The sequence below is a fragment of the Peromyscus eremicus genome, chromosome 13, assembly GCF_949786415.1.
Source record: "Peromyscus eremicus chromosome 13, PerEre_H2_v1, whole genome shotgun sequence".
Lineage (NCBI taxonomy): Eukaryota > Metazoa > Chordata > Mammalia > Rodentia > Cricetidae > Peromyscus > Peromyscus eremicus.
The window spans coordinates 19,363,817-19,380,838 of record NC_081429.1 but is presented as its reverse complement, the minus strand read 5'-3'; the positions used below and the strand labels follow the sequence as shown (position 1 = coordinate 19,380,838).

Here is a 17,022-nt window from a genome sequence, read left to right as displayed (position 1 = left end):
CACACATGTTGGAGTGCAGGAGCTGGTGTGAGAGTGTATCTGTCTGGGTTTAGAGTTCAGGCTTTAAGGCCCCACCCCAGCCCTTCTCAGACTGCAACACACATCGTTTGTGATGCCTTGGATGACTGTACTTAGGACATGCTTGCAAGATGAAAAACAGTGACTCAGTGAGAAAGCGATTGCTATTTTGGGTCTATTTTTCTATCCTTTGATGACATCGCAATAAAAATGTCATTTAAGTGCTGTGTCTTTATCATATGTCTAATGTTTGATAATGTACCCTTTCAAGAAAGAGCCATATATATATATATATATATATATATATATATATATATATAGAGAGAGAGAGAGAGAGAGAGAGAGAGAGAATTCCATATATATGTGTAATTTATTGGAATGACTTACAGGCTGCAGTCCAACTAATCTAACAGTGGCTACCTATGAATGGAAAGTCCAAGAATCTAGTTAGTTGTAGTTAGTTGCTCAGTTTCATAGGACTAGGTTTTTCAGCTGGACTTCAGTATATGCTGGAATCCCAAAGAAGTAGGCTCCTATGCCAGTGAAGGAATGGATGTGCTGGTAAGGTGAGGGAAAGCAGACAAAAGCTTCCTCCTGCCATGTCCTTGTATAGGCTTCCAGAAGAAGGTGTGGCCCAGATTAAAGGTGTGTGTCTTCCCACCTCAAGATGTGGATCAAAGGTGTGTCTGCCTACCTCAAAGGTCAGGACTAGAAGTGGATTCGCCCAATTCGAACCAAGCAGAATATCTCTTACAGGTGTGCCCTCCATTTCTGGATTATAGTTCATTCCAGATATAGTCAAGTTGACAACCAAGAATAGCCATCACAGTTGACAACAGATTTGGAAAGCTATTATTTTGCATTCACTTTTCTTAGTTACCCTCAACTTAGTTGGAAGGTGGTATTGTTTTCCACTTACAGTACTTTCATAATTCTCTCTTTAGAAATGGAAGAAAAATACATTCATATGAGAAAAATAATACTGAAAGCAGTATACACAGATATGGTACGGAAACGATTGAAAGTTGAGAAACCCTGTGCTTGCCCACCGGTTAGTGTGTTCAATTGAACCAACCTGCAAGAATCTAAAGGGGAAATTAGAGGAATGTAATTAAAATATAAATTCTCTTTCAAGAAGACAAGGACTTGGAAACGCGTAAAAGACAGAGTAGTATCATTTTTAAAATAAAATATGTGCTACTGTGGTAGTCTGGGAATTGTTTACATCAATGGCGGAAAAAAGTAGTTCCAGTTCACTGGCGGATTTTACAGTTAAAGGACATCAGAAGAATTGGGGCTCTTAATTCGTAGGGGAGGCGACGTGATAAATATATCCCGGGTTTTGGGCACTAGGCGATGGATCTGCGGATGGGGGCGGGGAGTAAGAGAAGAAAGCTGGACTGTAATCAGAGAAGCCGGCAGGCTTCAGGATGAGAAAAGAGGACATGTGTGTGCATCACTGACATAATGAACTGAAACTGTAACTGGGTTTAAATTAAGCAAGGTGTCCAGGGACTCCAGCTGTTGTATTTATTTTGGTTACATGTGACGAGAACTGTTACCTCCTAGCCTGACAACCGATTTAGCTTAGAGATGTCAGCTGCTTAAACTCTGGTCAGGCCAAATCTACATGTCACCTATAATACCTGCCCTCTCTGAACAGAATCAGAGACCTGGGCGGGGGATCTGGCTGGTGGCGGACTAAGCACCGCGGAGAACCGTGAGGGCGAGCCAACGAGCTCTTCCTCGGGTGCTTTTCTTCCCTCCTCCCCCCGCAACCCCTCCCCCCTCCCCCTCCCCCCCTCCCCCCCTCCTCCCCCACCCCCCGCTGCCATCGGAACTGCAATCGCTTGAGGGGGGTTTCTTTTCTAGTACTTAAACCGCAAATATCGGGCATCCTGTACTTAGACTGCAAATATTGGGCATCTTGTACTTAAACTGCAAATCCTAGTGGCCATCGGGACCGAATGCAGCACCTCCATCTTGCCGGGGGCTGCGGGGATGCAGAGAAGTGTAACTGCGCCAGTCCCCGGCTGGGCTCTCCACACCCCCTTTTCCCTCCAGGAGACCCCGCCCTTTTCTCCCAGCCCAAACCACAAAAGGCTGAACCGCCTCAGCCGGCCGCGGCGCCCCGCCCCCGCCCCAAACGTCGCAGTGCTGCAGGGGAAGGCGCAGGGCCAGGCAGGGGGGCGGGGCCGAGTGCGTCTTCCCGCTGGTCGACCAATCCGCGAAGGCCCTGGCAGAGAGCCTGGGGAGCGGGGCGGAGAGACCGCCCGAGTTATTTTCCCTTTTTCTGCCACGTCCAAACACTGACGTCAGCCCCCTTCTCGGGCTCCGATTGGGCGGGCGCAATTTTCCCTGCAGAGGGCCTTGAAGTCTATTGGGTACGCCTCCAAGGGGAGGGCGGGACCAAGGCACTCACTTCCTCCGCCTCCTTCGCGGCGCAAGGGGCGGGACGCGCCGCCGCCGCCGCCGCCGCCGCCACCGCCTCTGCTTCCGCCGCCGCCACCGCCGCCGCCGCCGCCGCCGCCGCCGCCGTCGTCGCCGCTGCAGCCGCTGCGCGTTCGGCGGGGGAGGAGTCGGAGGCGGAGAAGAAGGCGGTGGTGGCGGGTGGAGGATCGAGCGCTGTTCTCGCTCTGGAGCCGCTGCACATTTCGGTGAGGGGGAATTATATATATATATTTTAAATTTTCTCCAATCTGGCTGGTTTGGTCAGAGGGTTTTGGGGTGAGGAAGCGGGCTGCCTCGGCGCCTCGGCTTCCGTGGGTCCTGGGGAGCGGGCCGGGCCGCGGCCGGCCATGGTGGGTGGGGTTGGTGGCTGAGAGGCCTCTCGCCCTCCCGGGCCTCGTCCAGCCCGCTCGGGGCCGCGCTCTAGCCCGAGCCGCCGCACCCGCCGGCCGCTCGCTCCCGCCGGCTCTCCGCCGTCCTTGGTGCCCGGGCCAAGGACCTGGCGCCTTCTGCCCCCCCCACCCCCCGCCCTCCGCCCTCCGCGGCCCGGCAGTGCCGCCCACCCCTCAGGCCCGCCGCCGCGGTGGACCATGGCGCCGCAGGCCTGCCCGGCCTCTGCCCGGCCCCTGCCCGGCCCCTGCCCGGCCCCCTGCCCGGCCCCCGGTATCTGCGTCTTCCCCGGTTGTCACCGAGGCCCTGTCACACGGTGCCAGTGGCCTAGCGCCGTCTCGATCGGCAGCGTTAGGCCCGAGCACGCCTGTCAAGAGGCACCTTCAGGGCTCCCCCACCCCCACCCCCACCCCCACCCCCACCCCCACCCCCACCCCCACCCCCACCAAGATTCCTCCCGGTTAATCCTTTTTTGCGCATATACAAGATGGTGAGTTGAAAGCTGCCCAGACCCAAGTTGAAGAAGAGGGGAGAAGGTAAACAGTTTTGGCTGGAAGAAGAATCGGGGGTGGGGGTGGGGGGGAGGTTTCCCTCATCAGGCATTTTAAAAAAAAAATGTCTGCATGAGACAACTGCCTTGAGTCTCCTCGGTCTGTCAAGTATACGATTCTCTGTTTAAAGAGGCCTTACTCTGTTTTTAATCACGAAATATTTGCTCGTATTTCTTTTAAGATGGCAGTCAGTCATCGTTGCTGAAGACTAACAGGTCATTTGAAGAGTATGTCAATAAACATAAAAATAACGGAAATAAACGTAACAATCTTTGTGATTGTCTTCTGGGTTTCATGTCGTTTTTATATAAAATAACTTTAATCTTTTATTACAGGCATGCAACCGTGGTGTGAAATTCAGCAGTGTAAAGACAGGAGTATTAAGTCAAATGTGAATATTTTCTTCCTCCAGTGCCACAACCAGTATTTAGGATTGCTGTTCATCTTTCAAAGTGCTTTCACAAATGCACATTTAAAGACACATACACATGCAGAGTTGTCTTATGCAGCGGGGGTGGGGGGTGGGGGGTGGGGGGTGAGGGTTATACTGAGCACATTTATGTAAAGCTTGCTTCTTCACCTAATTACATATCTTGGACATAGCCCATTGTTTTATGTAGGTCTCCCTAACACTTTTCTAAGAGTACATACTTATTTTGATGGACTTGAATTAAACTTTCCTATTGAAAGCCATTTAAATTGATTGCAGTTGAAAGTTAGGCTTTATACTAAAGGTATTTCATTGATGATAGATGCTGAATTGTAAGCTTTAAATCCTTGATTTTAGAACATTTCACGGTGTGGGAGACTGTAATGTGAAAAGAGCCTTTTCCAGTTTCCCTTCTAGTATTTCCTCCATCCCAACATTCAGCCACTGTAACAATTGAAAAAACTTGGGGATCATTTCTGGAGCACAGGTCTGTGGAAATAGAACTGTAGAGGTAAAGGATTTGAATAATTAAATTTGATAGCCACCTAACCCTCATTATTACTCTTTTCAAAGATATTTTGAGTATTTCTTCTAAGTGATGTTTAGACCAGTTGTGATTTAAATTTTAAAAACCCCATTTTGAATAAGGTTATATATAAATTCTTAGAACTACTTTATAGTCTTAAGCCCCCCTTTTGTCCTCACCTTTTTTTTTTTTCACATCCTGCTTTATATTAAAGCTTTAGTTATTCCCCGTATATATTTGACATTCCTTTTCAGTATTTCCAGTTCCTTTATGGTTGGGTTGCTGTTTGTAGATGAAAACATAACTTTTCTTTTCTCTGTCCCTGGCAATATAAAAGCTTTTGGTTTGTTTGTTTTTCATGGAGCTAATACTTTTATTTAGTTGTTAATTACCTGAAAAGTCAGTTTTGTGGTTTTCTAGTTTTTATAACATTGTATTCATTGCATTGTCCAGTAGGTACTACATATTGTTGAGTAGTAGAGCTAATAGTTAAAATATGGTGTTATTTCTTACTTTAAGGTGAAGCTAGCATTAAATATCCTTCACAAAGCTTCCTAATAGCCAATATTAAATTAAAACATGGCCTTCTATTTTTAGTTTGCCAAGATAATACTATTTTTATTTTTAAAAACATTATTTGGCACTCACGCGCGCATGTGTTTGTGTGTGTACACGTGTGTTGCTGTAGCATGCATGTGGAGGTCAGAGAACAACTTGTACGAGTTGGTTCTTTCCTTCTATCACACGGGGTTCTGGAGAGTGAATGCATATTGTCAGGCTTTGTGGCAAGCACCCTTACCTATTAAGCCATCTCATTGGCTCCTATTATTTTCATTCTTGTTAATATTTTTTAAAAACCTTAAGTAGTGGATGTTAGGTTTCTTTCTTCCTTTCTTTTTCTTTTTTTGACATCTTTTCAGTTACATATGTGGTTCTGTTTGGGTGTTACCAGTGCTTCTTGTATACTAATTCTCTGAAAGAGATTATCTTCTCAAAAAGTCAGCCTTATGGAGAGTACATTAGAAATAATGAAATGTACTTATTTAAAATGTACAGCTCATTTGTTTTCATAAAGGTATACCCTTGTGGTCATCACCCGGAGAATAGAATATACAACACAATCAGGATAGTATTTTCATCTCTGCAAACTTTGCTTCCGTCCTTTGTAGTGAGCCACACTTGGACCTGGATCCCCAGGAAACCACTTACCTTTTTCTCACTATTCATTGGTTTCCCTTGGTCTACTATTTCATATAAATGAAAGTATTTCTTTTGTACCTGCCATTTCCAGTATCATATTTTTGGAGATCGGTGTGTGTGTGTGTGTGTGTGTGTGTGTGTGTGTGTGTGTGTGTTATTTAACTGGTTCACTTTTATTGTGAAGTAGTTCATGATGATTAATTTACTACTGTTTTAGTCATTTGATCTATTTATGGATATTTGGGTTGTTACTGATTTAGGGTTGTTATTAATAAAGGTGCTGTGAACATTCATTCTGAGTTCTTGTGTGAATTAAAAAAAATCACTAGAAGTGATATTTATGGACTTGTATGGAAGCCAGCCGGTCTACCCAATCAATGAGCTCCAGGTCCAGTGAAGAGACCCTGTATCCATACATACACACACATGCGTGCATGCACACACGCACACAAACATAAAATGAAGAGCAATAGAGTTACCTGACCCAACTCCTAACCTTGACCTCTGGCCTCTAGCTCTTCATCACAGATGGACACACATGTACATATAAACACAGACACATATATACTATTGGTAGTTTGAATTAGAAATGTTCTCCATTGCCTCATGAATTTGAACACTTGACACCCAGTTGATGGCACTGTTGGGGGAAGTTTAGGTGGTACAACCTTGCTGGAGGATGTCTGTCACTGAAGGCAGGCTTTGAGATGAAAAAAACCTTGCCTACTTCTAGTTTGCTGTCTTTGCATCGTGGTTTCATTGAGATATGAGCTTCTTAGTTTTTGCTTCTGTTCCACCGTGCCAGCTGCTTACTGCCATGTCTGTGTGCTATCATGAACTCTCATACCTCTGGACCCAGAAGCCAAGATAGGCTGTCTCGGCTTGAAGTTGAAGTTGTCTTTGGTCATGGTGCTTTATCATAACAACAAAATAGTAACACACATACACACACACAATTTTGGCTGTTCTAGTTCCTTATAAAACCTGTAGATGCATTTTGTTTCTGCAAAAAAAGCCCATAGGAATTTTCATTTGGATTGTGTTGAAGCATAGGTCAGTTTTTTGAAGAATTAATATCTAACTGAATGTCCTAGTTTGCAAACATAACCTATTTCCAGTTATTGAGGTCCTTTTGGTCATCTTTTTATAAGCATGCTATAGTTTCAACATTTAGATATTATCACCAATTTTGTTTGTGCTTATATTCATGATGCTATTATAAATAAGTATTTTCTGAGATTTGTTTCTGGTTGTTTACTGCTATTATATAGAAATGCAGTTGACTTTTGCTTATTGGTCTTGAAATCTGAAGCCTTCTAACTTGTTGTGGTAACTATTTCATAGGTTCTTTGGAATTCCTTTGTCGCTGTGGTTAAGGAACAGTTTTACTCTTGTTTTGAGTTGTATCTTAGCCCCCCCTCTTTTCCCTTACTGCACTGGTAGACCTTCATCATACTGATGGAGAGTGGCAATAGCAGCTGCCCTTGTCAACTTCCTGATTTGAGTCTTGCAGTACCATTAATTGTGATAGAGTTACCGTAGGCCAAGTGTTTGTGTCCTTCTCAGACTTTATGAGTTGATAATTACCCCGAGTATGGAAATATTTGGGAGGACTGGAGTTTTGGGGTGTGTGATGTTGACCCTCATGGGTAGATTATTACCTTTTTAAAAGAGTTCCCCAGCCTCTTCACCCTTAAGGAAGATGCAGTGAACGTCTGCAGCCTCTCAACTGGAAAGCCACCCTTTGCCAGATGAGACCTGCTCAGACTTGGGTCTTAGACTGTCCGCTGTCTAAAAACCACCCAGTCTCTGAAACCAGCCTTGCTATCCAGCCTTAATAGAACAAGGCAAATGACCTTTTGTCACATTAAGTTCATTTCCATTCTGTTAGAGACATTGAATTTTAACTGTATAAGTATTGAGTTTGGTCAAAAAAAGTTTTTGTTTTTCACTATAGGGAGTTATTTTCTGTAGTTTTTAAATATAACAACTTCATTTTCAAATGTATCACTTTACACCTTGTGTTCTGTGGTTAAACCTCAGTTAGTAAGAGGTTTGCTTCCCCCCCATCTGTCCATGAGGATACCTTGTCATTTCTTTCTTTCTTTTCTTTTCTTTTCTTTTTTGGTTTTTTTTTTTGAGACAGGGTTTCTCTGTGTAGTTTTGGAGCCTGTCCTGGAACTCGCTCTGTAGACCAGGCTGGCCTCCAACTCACAGAGATCCGCCTGCCTCTGCCTCCCGAGTGCTGGGATTAAAGGTGTGCACCACCACCGCCCCTCGGCTCTTTTCATTTATTTCTAAAAAAATTTTGTGCCATTAGTGTTCTTTATCTTATAAATTTTTTACAGGATTTCTCAAGCTAAACATTTTTGGTGTTGGTTTTGGTTTATAGAGACAGGGTTTCTCTGTGTAACAACTCTGCCAGTTCTGGAACTCACTCTGTAGACCAGGCCGGCCTCATACTCAGATCAGCCTGCCTCTCCCTCCCGAGTGCTGCGATTAAAGGTGTGTGCCGCCGCCGCCGCCGCCGCCGCCGCCGCCGCCGCCGCCGCCTGGTTTAAAGTTGCACTTTTTTAATTCTCTTACTGTATGATATTTTTCCTGATTTTTTGGGGGGGCATTGTTTCTTTTTCCTCTCTCTCTCTCTCTCTCTCTCTCTCTCTCTCTCTCTCTCTCTCTCTCTCTCTCTCTCTCTCCTGTAAGGGTTTGGTTTTAGTTTTACCATTCATTGTTTATATTGCTCTTTGCAAAGAACCAACTTGTTATTTTATTTTTCAGTTTTGGTGGTTTGTATTCATGCTATTTCTATATGCTTTCTTTTCAAAGCGCCTTGCTGATTTCTCAAGGTGTAAACTTGCCTTGATGACTTGAGACCTGCTTTTCTTTCTAACTACTGTGTTCAGTGCTCACATAAATTTGATAGTTAATATTTTCTAACTTGTTGCATGATTTCCATCTGACCATGGTGATTTAAAAGTTTGTGGTTTCCAAGTGTTTAGTGATTTTGATTTTGATTTTTTTTGATGGGGGTCTTCTATTTGGTCAGTCTTGGTTTTGTTTCATGTAGTCTTCAAAACTGTGTGCTTTCTTATTTTGAATAGAGTGGTCTCTTAAGTGTCAGGTCAAGTTGGTGGGTTTTTTTTTTTGAAGGGGGTTGGGTTTTGTTTTTTTGTTATTGTTTATTTTGGTTTTTTGTAGATATTTTGTTAATCATTTAGAGAAGACTTGAAGTCTCCAAGTATAATTGAGGATGTATCTTGTTTCTTTCTTGTTTGTTTTTACTTACTGTATTTTAAACTTCTCTTGGTACACATGGATGTCCAAGATTATTATGCATTGTGATGTGTAGACCCCATTATTATTAACTAATGCCCCTCATCTCTGAAATATTCCTCACTATTGAGTCTATTTTAATATTAATACAGATTTTCTATCACTCTGTTGATCAGTGCTTGTGTGCTAGATCTTTCCCATCCTTTCATTTTCATTCTCTGCTATTTTATTTAAACTGTGTTAAACAGGTCACTTTAAAAAAATGATTTATATGTGCATGTGCCTAATTATATGAATGTGCACTTTGTACATGCAGGAGCTCGAAGTCAGAAGAGGTGTTGGATACTCTGGAACTGGAGTTACAGACAGTTTAGAAACATCATGTGGATGCTGGGAACTGAACTCCCTTGTTCTGCAAGAGCAATAAGTGCTCCTAACCACTACAGAGCCATCTCCAACCTGCAACTCACTTTTACTAACAATTTTTTCATTGAGATGTTTAGGTCCTTTACATTTAATGTAGTTATTGGTGGGTGTAATGGCTGTCTTGTTAGGCTGTGAAGAGACACCATGACCATGGCAACTCTTCTAAAGAAAACATTTAATTGGGGTGGCTCATTTACAGTTTCAGAGGTTCACTCCATTATCATCGTGGTGGGGAGCATGTTGGCTGCAGGCAGAAGTTGTGCTGGAGTTGAGAGTGCTACATCTTTCAGGCAGCTGGAAGTGGACTAACTGTCACACTGAGGGAAGCTTGAGAAAAAGAGACTTCAAAGCCCGCCCCCACAGTGACACACTTCCTCCAACAAGGCCACACCTCTTAATAGTGCCACTCCCTTTGGGGGCTGTTTTCTTTCAAACCACCACAGTGCCTATTCTTGGTTGTCAACTTGACTGTATCTGAAATGAACTACAATCCAGAAATGGAGGGCACACCTGTAAGAGATTTTCTGCTTGGTTTGAAGTGGGTGAATCCACCTCTAGTCGGACCTTTGAGGTTGGAAGACACACCTCTGATCTGGATCTTGAGGTGGGAAAACACACCTTTGATCCAGATCTTGGTGTGGGAAGACACACACCTTTAATCTGGGTCACACCTTCTCCTGGAAGCCTATATAAGGACATAGAAGCAGGAAGGATTTGTTCTGCTTGCCATGTCTTGCTAGCATATCTGTTCCTTCACTGGCATTGGAGCCTACTTCCTCGGGATTACAGCATATACTGAAGACCAGCTGAGATACCCAGCTTCTGGAACTTAGCAACTACCAGATTCTTGAACTTTGTGTTCACAGCTAGCCATTGTTGGATTAGTTGGACTGCAGCCTGTAAGTCATTCTAATCAATTCCCTTTATATAAGTTTTCTGACTCTAGAGAACCCTGACTAATACAGTAGGGTTAGATTGAAATCTGTTAGCTTACAAGTTGCTTCCTGTTTAGCTTACCTGCTCTTTACTTTGTCTGTCAGTTCTTTGGGGCCAAATGATCCTCCTGTCTCACCCTCCAAATAGCTGGGATCCTCTCATTCTTTATACATGAAGAGGCTATCTCAGGCTTAAAACCTTCACCACCACCCCTTCTCCCAGGAGCATTGGAGCATCCATGTAGTAGACAAGTGTTTTATATCAGAGCTATGATTCCACCCATCTACTACCCAATTTTAGCTTCGTTTAACTTCATTAGTAGATCATCATTTATACCTGTGTTTTCTTGTAAAAAACATGCATTAAGTTTTGTCATGGCTGGATGTAAAATGTTACCTCCAGGCGCATGCCTTTGAATACTTGGGTCTCTGGCTAGTGATTCTGTTTTGAGAGGTTGTGGAATCTTTAAGTTGCTTCTTGTCAGGTATGTATTGGTTACAGCAATAAGAAAAGTAATAATAGCCCGGTAGTGGTGGCACATGCCTTTAATCCCAGCACTCGGGAGGCAGAGACAGGGGCATCTCTGTGAGTTCGAGGCCAGACTGGGCTACATAGTGAGTTCCAGGATAGGCTCCAAAGCTACACAGAGAAACTCTTGTCTCGAAAAACCCTGTCTCAAAAGAGAGAAAAAAAAAAAGAAAGAAAGAAAAGAAAAGTAATAATAGAATTTCTCTGTGATTTATATTACAAGTCTCTAATCACAGACTGTATTCAAGCAATATATAACAGATTATTTCTTCCTTCCTACTGTCATTTATGTTATTATACATTTTATTTTACATATGCTATAAATTCATAATTGCTTCTCATAATTGTCCTTTGGTGTCTGTAGGACTTACTTCTGAGGACTCACTGTGGAAACTGACACTCAGGGATATTAGTCCTTTATATAAAATGACGTAATTTTCACATCTGCCCACATTCTTGCACATGCTTGAAATATTTATTAAAATGCCGATGTTATGAGTAGTTGTTATCCTATATTGTTTGAATAATTAAAACAGATCAGAAAAAGTCTATTAATGTTCAGTGTTGGTGCAGTTTATTTCCCTTGAGTATTTTCTATCTGAGCTACATAAGGTAATCACTAGGGAGTGTAGCTATTTCAATTGGAGTCTGTAATAGTCACCCGATAGCCACTCGGGGAGGTTTGCAGGGGTGCAATCATTCGCAGTATCACTGTTATCTTGTGTGTTTCAGAGTTTTTCTTTGAGTCACTTTTTGACTTTAAAAATAGAGTTTCCAACTTTGTAAAATTTCTTTAATCATCTCTACAGTTGTTCATTTGTGGCCGTTGGCTGTTATATATTGAACTATTTCTTGTGTAGTTTCCAACTACAATGGTTGTAGTAGTAGAGTACTTGTTTGTTTCTATAGTTAGCTATAATGTTGTTTTCTAGTTTTTAGTGAAATACAGGAATGATATCACCTGTCCTTTTTTATCCTGTATCTACCTGTTAGAAAACAGATGTACAGAGCAATTTTTCAGTTGTATTATAAACAAACATATATGCTTATGGGTAGAGGATAGACGAGCTAACTGCATAGATAAGATGAAAGGAATAAGCTGGTGTGATAAATCATTAAGTGCAAGCTTTGATATTACTCAGAATTTTTCACATATTAATCTCTTGGAATATGTGCTTTGGCTGAAAATAGGAAGATAACAGTGTGAACTAAATTACAGTGTAGTTGATTCCAAGATGTATGAAACAAAAGTTAGAAACATTTGTTGTAAACTCGTTTTGTCAGTTTTATTATTAATTTGTAGCTCTGGTGTGAACATTGGTGTAGAAATTTCCAAATTCTGTGTTCCTGAGGAATTACTTTTTAATCTAGGTAATGCAGGTTATATAATCAAAAAGAATTTTAAGTGCATTTTAGATGACTTTTGAAGCATATAATGATAAAATGTTGGCAAATATAAAACAAATCCTGCAATAGAATTGGAAGAATAGGGAAAAACTGACTTTAAATAAGAATCAAATTATATTTGTTTCTCAAAAATAACCCCCTCCCCTTTTTTTTCTAGAGAAGACACTTAAGTTATTTTCATAAGGGCATGGACCCAAGCCGTCAATTAAAACATGTCAGCTCAGCTGATTTTACCCTTTCTCTGCTAAAATGGCATGTAAATAAATTAATTCTAAAAGTAAATGCTCTTGCTTTGGTAGTTTAGTGTGTACCTATTAGGTGATAGTGGATAGTGGGGTACCAAGCAGCAGTTCTGAAATTGACAAAAAGCAAAAGACCAGTGTATTTAATATACTCCCATCCTCACATCTGTTCTCATTCAAAATTTAAAAAATGTATTTTTATAAGATAGTGTATAGAAAACTTTGTCCTAATAATTGAAAATATAAGAAAATTCAGTATCTAAGCATTTTTTACATTATTTATATGTCATATATTGAAGGATAACTAGTAATGTGTTATCCTTAGTAAACTTAGCAGCTTAGATATGTATTGTCTCACAATTTCTTTGGGCCACAAATTTAATAGCAGCCTGGGTATGTGTGTTTTTTTCTTCAGGGCTTATCCTGAAGTTACAGTCAGACAGCAGTCATATGGGCTTGACTAGAATCTGTTTCCTCCATGAGAAAGAAGACCTCAGTGACTCCTGGCAGGAAGAAGATGATCAGTATTTGACCATGTGCCTCTTTGCGTTGGGCTAGTTGCGTGATCTCCTAATGGGGCATCTGCTTCTCCCAGAGTGAGCCGAGGGAGCACAAGGAGAAACGATAGTTCATCTTTCCTGATCTTGTCTATCACACAGTCAGTTACCACTTTAGAGACAAGTCCCAAGATGGGGCTCTATTACTGAAAGCAGTTATTTGTTTAAGCGGCAGGGTTTGACCCAGTGTATACCCCAGCTCCGAGCCGCCTTTCTGTTACAATATTTCCATCGGTGAAAGGAGCTCATTTATTCAGCTACTGTTTAAGTATTAACATATTATTTTTATTATCAAAGTTCTCTAGAGGAACAGAACTTCAAGAATGAAAAAATTTATGTATATATATCATGAATATATAATATGAATATATATATGAATGAATACACACACACACAATATCTTAGATAAAATGATGGTATCTGAGCTACTAATGGGAAGATTTCAGTCTAATGCTTCCTTGACCCTCTTTACAGCAACACACACTTTTAATTAGAACCGTATATAAAAATTTCAAAGCATTTGGAATGAATAGTTACCACAAATAGAACACAGTCATACTAATTCTGGAGGAAAATACTCAGAAAAAATTCAGAGACTAAATACTCCTTGTTTTCTTTAGGAACAAACCCAGAACTGGTGAATGAATCATTTCATCTTGACCCTTAACTATAATCGTTGTATGTCCCTTCTCCCTGTTCCAGGTTTCATACTCCAGAGGGGTGTGAAAATAGATAACACTGTCATAGATAGTTGCTTATCGTGGCATCAGAGAAAATAGAGAAAATTGGTATATGCAGAGCCATTACAGTCTGTCTAACACAAGAACCATCATTGAAAGTAATAAAGAGAAGGGAAACGAGAATAAAGGCAATTAATTGTAAATTATTACAGAGTATAGGAAAGTGATTTAAATCTCTTAGTCCATAGGATGAAAATATGGAAGAAAGTTTTAAAAGATTAAAACAAAAGGTTAGTCCATGTTGTTCAAATAGAGATAATAGGAAAGAAAAAAAATGTCTTTGTGACACTGATAGAAGTCTTTTAATTAAAATAGTCCAGCTATTATTATGAAGGAGAAAATCTTAATAGCCTGCCACTAAGTACATCCTTTTGAAATTATAGGATATCAGCTTATTAAGACAAGATCCCAAATAGTGCACAGAGGAAAATGTAGTTTTCCTACTGAAGCAGTAGTAAATTGGTTTGATATTTCCCTAACAGGAATAAGTATATTAGTAAATAGTACCTTCAGGGTTTACAAAAATGAGTTTGGGTTTTTAACTGTACTAAATGGTGATAGACTAATGAGAACATTTTATAACATGCAAAAAAGTGAAAGTTTGCCTTCTCCATAAATTCTCTGAAATAGTTATTTGAGGATCTTCTATTAAAGGGAAAGTGGGGAGAGGGACAGGGAGGAAATATGATTCAAAAAGTGATCTCAGTTCAGTGTGCAGTCAGAAGATACCACAACAGTAACTGGTAATGGGCCTTGAAAATAAGTGCATTTAGGTCAAGATGGTGAGAGCCTTCGTGAGTTTGTGGGGTTTTTTTTGTTTTTTTAAGACAGTGTCTCACTATGTAGTTCTTCCTGGCCTTGGTATTGAGACCAGTCTGGTCTCAAATTCACAATGATCTGCCTGAGATTAAAAGTGTGTACTGCCACATCCAGCTTCGAATGTTTAAGAGATTTTCACAATGTGGTAAAATAATTGCTGTTCTGTAAGACGAATTGCTAAATGTCATATTAGTAAAAAAAACAAAAAACAAAACCAGAGCCAGATATTGGGGTGAAAACCAAGAGATCAGAAGAATAGGACAACCACAGCCAACCTCACCTCACCATACCTCAGCCTCCAGAGAGACCTACTTCCTGTATACCCACACCTATATGCCTTTCTGCTCTGCCATCTCACTTCCTCTCTCTGCCCAACTATATCACTTCCTGTCTGTCTGTACAGACCTCCACACCTCTATGGTTAGTGCTGGGATTAAAGGTGTGTGCCACCACACCTGGCTCTGTTCCCAATGTGGCCTTGAACTCACAGATATCTGGATGGATCTCTGCCTCCCGAATGCTAGAATTAAAGGTGTTGCTACCACTGATATAGTGTATGGCTTTTTCCTCTAATCTCCAGATAAGCTTTATTAGGGTGCACAATGTATTGGGGGACACAATATATCACCACACTGTTCTGTTTCTAATTCCTTTCATCCACATTCCCTATCACATCTTTGAAGACACCATTATATTAATGGTGCTTTAACATTATCTCCAGTGTTTATTACCACCTTCTAGTTAGGTTTAGGTCTCATCATACTTTACTTTTGGCACATGTTTACCACTCTAAAAGGGGTGCGACCTAGGAGAATGGAGCCCGTAAATGAGGCAGACTAAAGTCTCATGCCATAGGCAACTCTATTCAGAGCATCAGACTATTGATACTCTGAGGGTTAAGAGGAGTCACATGAGTAAAGTGTACAGTCATGTGGGTAAGCTGCACTTGGAGGGCAAGCTGCAGACGGCCTATAAACAATTAACAAGAGCCAGTTGTAATGAATAATTTGAAGTAAATTCATTTCTATCTGCTATACATGCGAGGGGCATGAAAGCATATTCCAAGAGCAATTCCTTGTTTTTGAAAAGACTGAGGTCACAAGACTCTTGTCTTGGTTCCTTGGAGTTTTCTCACAAGCACTCAGAAATCTCCTCACATGCCTCCATTCTTGCACCATGTTCCTTCATCTCCCCCTTTTTTTAATTCAGAATATCCAGAGTGGTTTTGATTTGAGATGTTTTAGATAAATATAATTGTCATTTGATGCATCAGTATCCTATAAGGAAGCAATATTAGGACAGTGAAGGCTTTGTGTATGATATTCTGCCACTAAGAACAGGGATCTGAACTGTCTAGTACTGTTGTTTACATTACCATATTGATCAGAAAAATCTAGAAAATAGCTTGAAAGGAGACTCATATGATTAGTAGTTCTGGCTTCTTGTAGTACATAAGCCCATATTTGCCCTTTAGTAGGAATACACCCTTTAATAACTCTTGGTTCTTTTCTTTAATCTAGGATAAATGTCTATGGCATGTATTTATTCTTTTTTTTTTTTTTTTTTTTTTGGTTTTTCGAGACAGGGTTTCTCTGTGTAGCTTTGCGCCTGTCCTGGAACTCACTTGGTAGCCCAGGCTGGCCTCGAACTCACAGAGATCCGCCTGGCTCTGCCTCCCAAGTGCTGGGATTAAAGGCATGCGCCACCACCGCCCGGCTTCTTATTTTTATTCTGTACTGTAGTTTTAGGTCAGCAGATACATCCATTCTTTTATACATTGTTATATTCTCAGCTCTGAAAATAGTGCTTGGAACATGTTAGACTATAGCCTGTCCTAAGAAGACTGGATAAAGTATTTGTGATGTGAACTTAAATCTGTGATGATTCTTAGAGATTGCCATGTACTACACAGTTATCTGTGAAGTCAGGTCATTTCAGACTTTCTTAAGAAAGCACAATGTTAATGAATGAGAACCTGTGTTTTTTGACTGCATGATAAAATTATGATTTTTATACACTCCTTTGATTTGATCCAGATACATTAGAAGATGGCATGTGCCTCATATTTGTTATTTTTATAAATGAATATAGATATGTGCTCTCTGGTGTATGCTACTGTTTAAGTAACAGTCGTCAGGCATAAAAACCCATTTGCGAAGTGCTTATCTAATAAGTTTGTGTTAATGGTAGAAAATTAGTGGTAGTTTGTATGCTCAAATATTTAAGTGTTTAAATAAGAAAAAATAAGCTTCTGCTAAACTTTAAAAAAAGATCTTCAACATCTATAATAGTAAATGTATTAATTTCAAATTGAGAAATTGGGTTTTTTTGTTGTTAAATGATAAGTGTTCGTCTTTACTGGTTTAGACTAGGTTCTGGGGTTAAATTATATGATCATAATTGATAAGGACATCATTAGTTGTATACTGTAGCATGAATCTTAGAAGATCTTATTAATAAAAAACAAACCCAGGAGCCAGGTATTGGGGTGAACACTGAAAGATCAGAGAGACAGAACCAGCCACAGCTAA

General features: G+C 40.8%; 1 protein-coding gene across 4 annotated transcripts in view; it reads left to right on the top strand.

The window, feature by feature from the left end:
- Positions 1-2,526: 2,526 nt before the first annotated feature.
- The window catches only part of Pja2 (praja ring finger ubiquitin ligase 2), a 47,360-nt gene continuing 32,864 nt past the window's right edge, over positions 2,527-17,022 (top strand). For 2 of the 4 annotated variants that reach the window (XM_059278758.1, XM_059278757.1), the window contains exon 1: positions 2,527-2,675. The gene's annotated coding sequence lies outside the window, so the exon portion shown is untranslated. The remainder of the gene's footprint in view (positions 2,676-17,022) is intronic. The other 2 variants (XM_059278755.1, XM_059278756.1) reach the window with 2 other exon arrangements.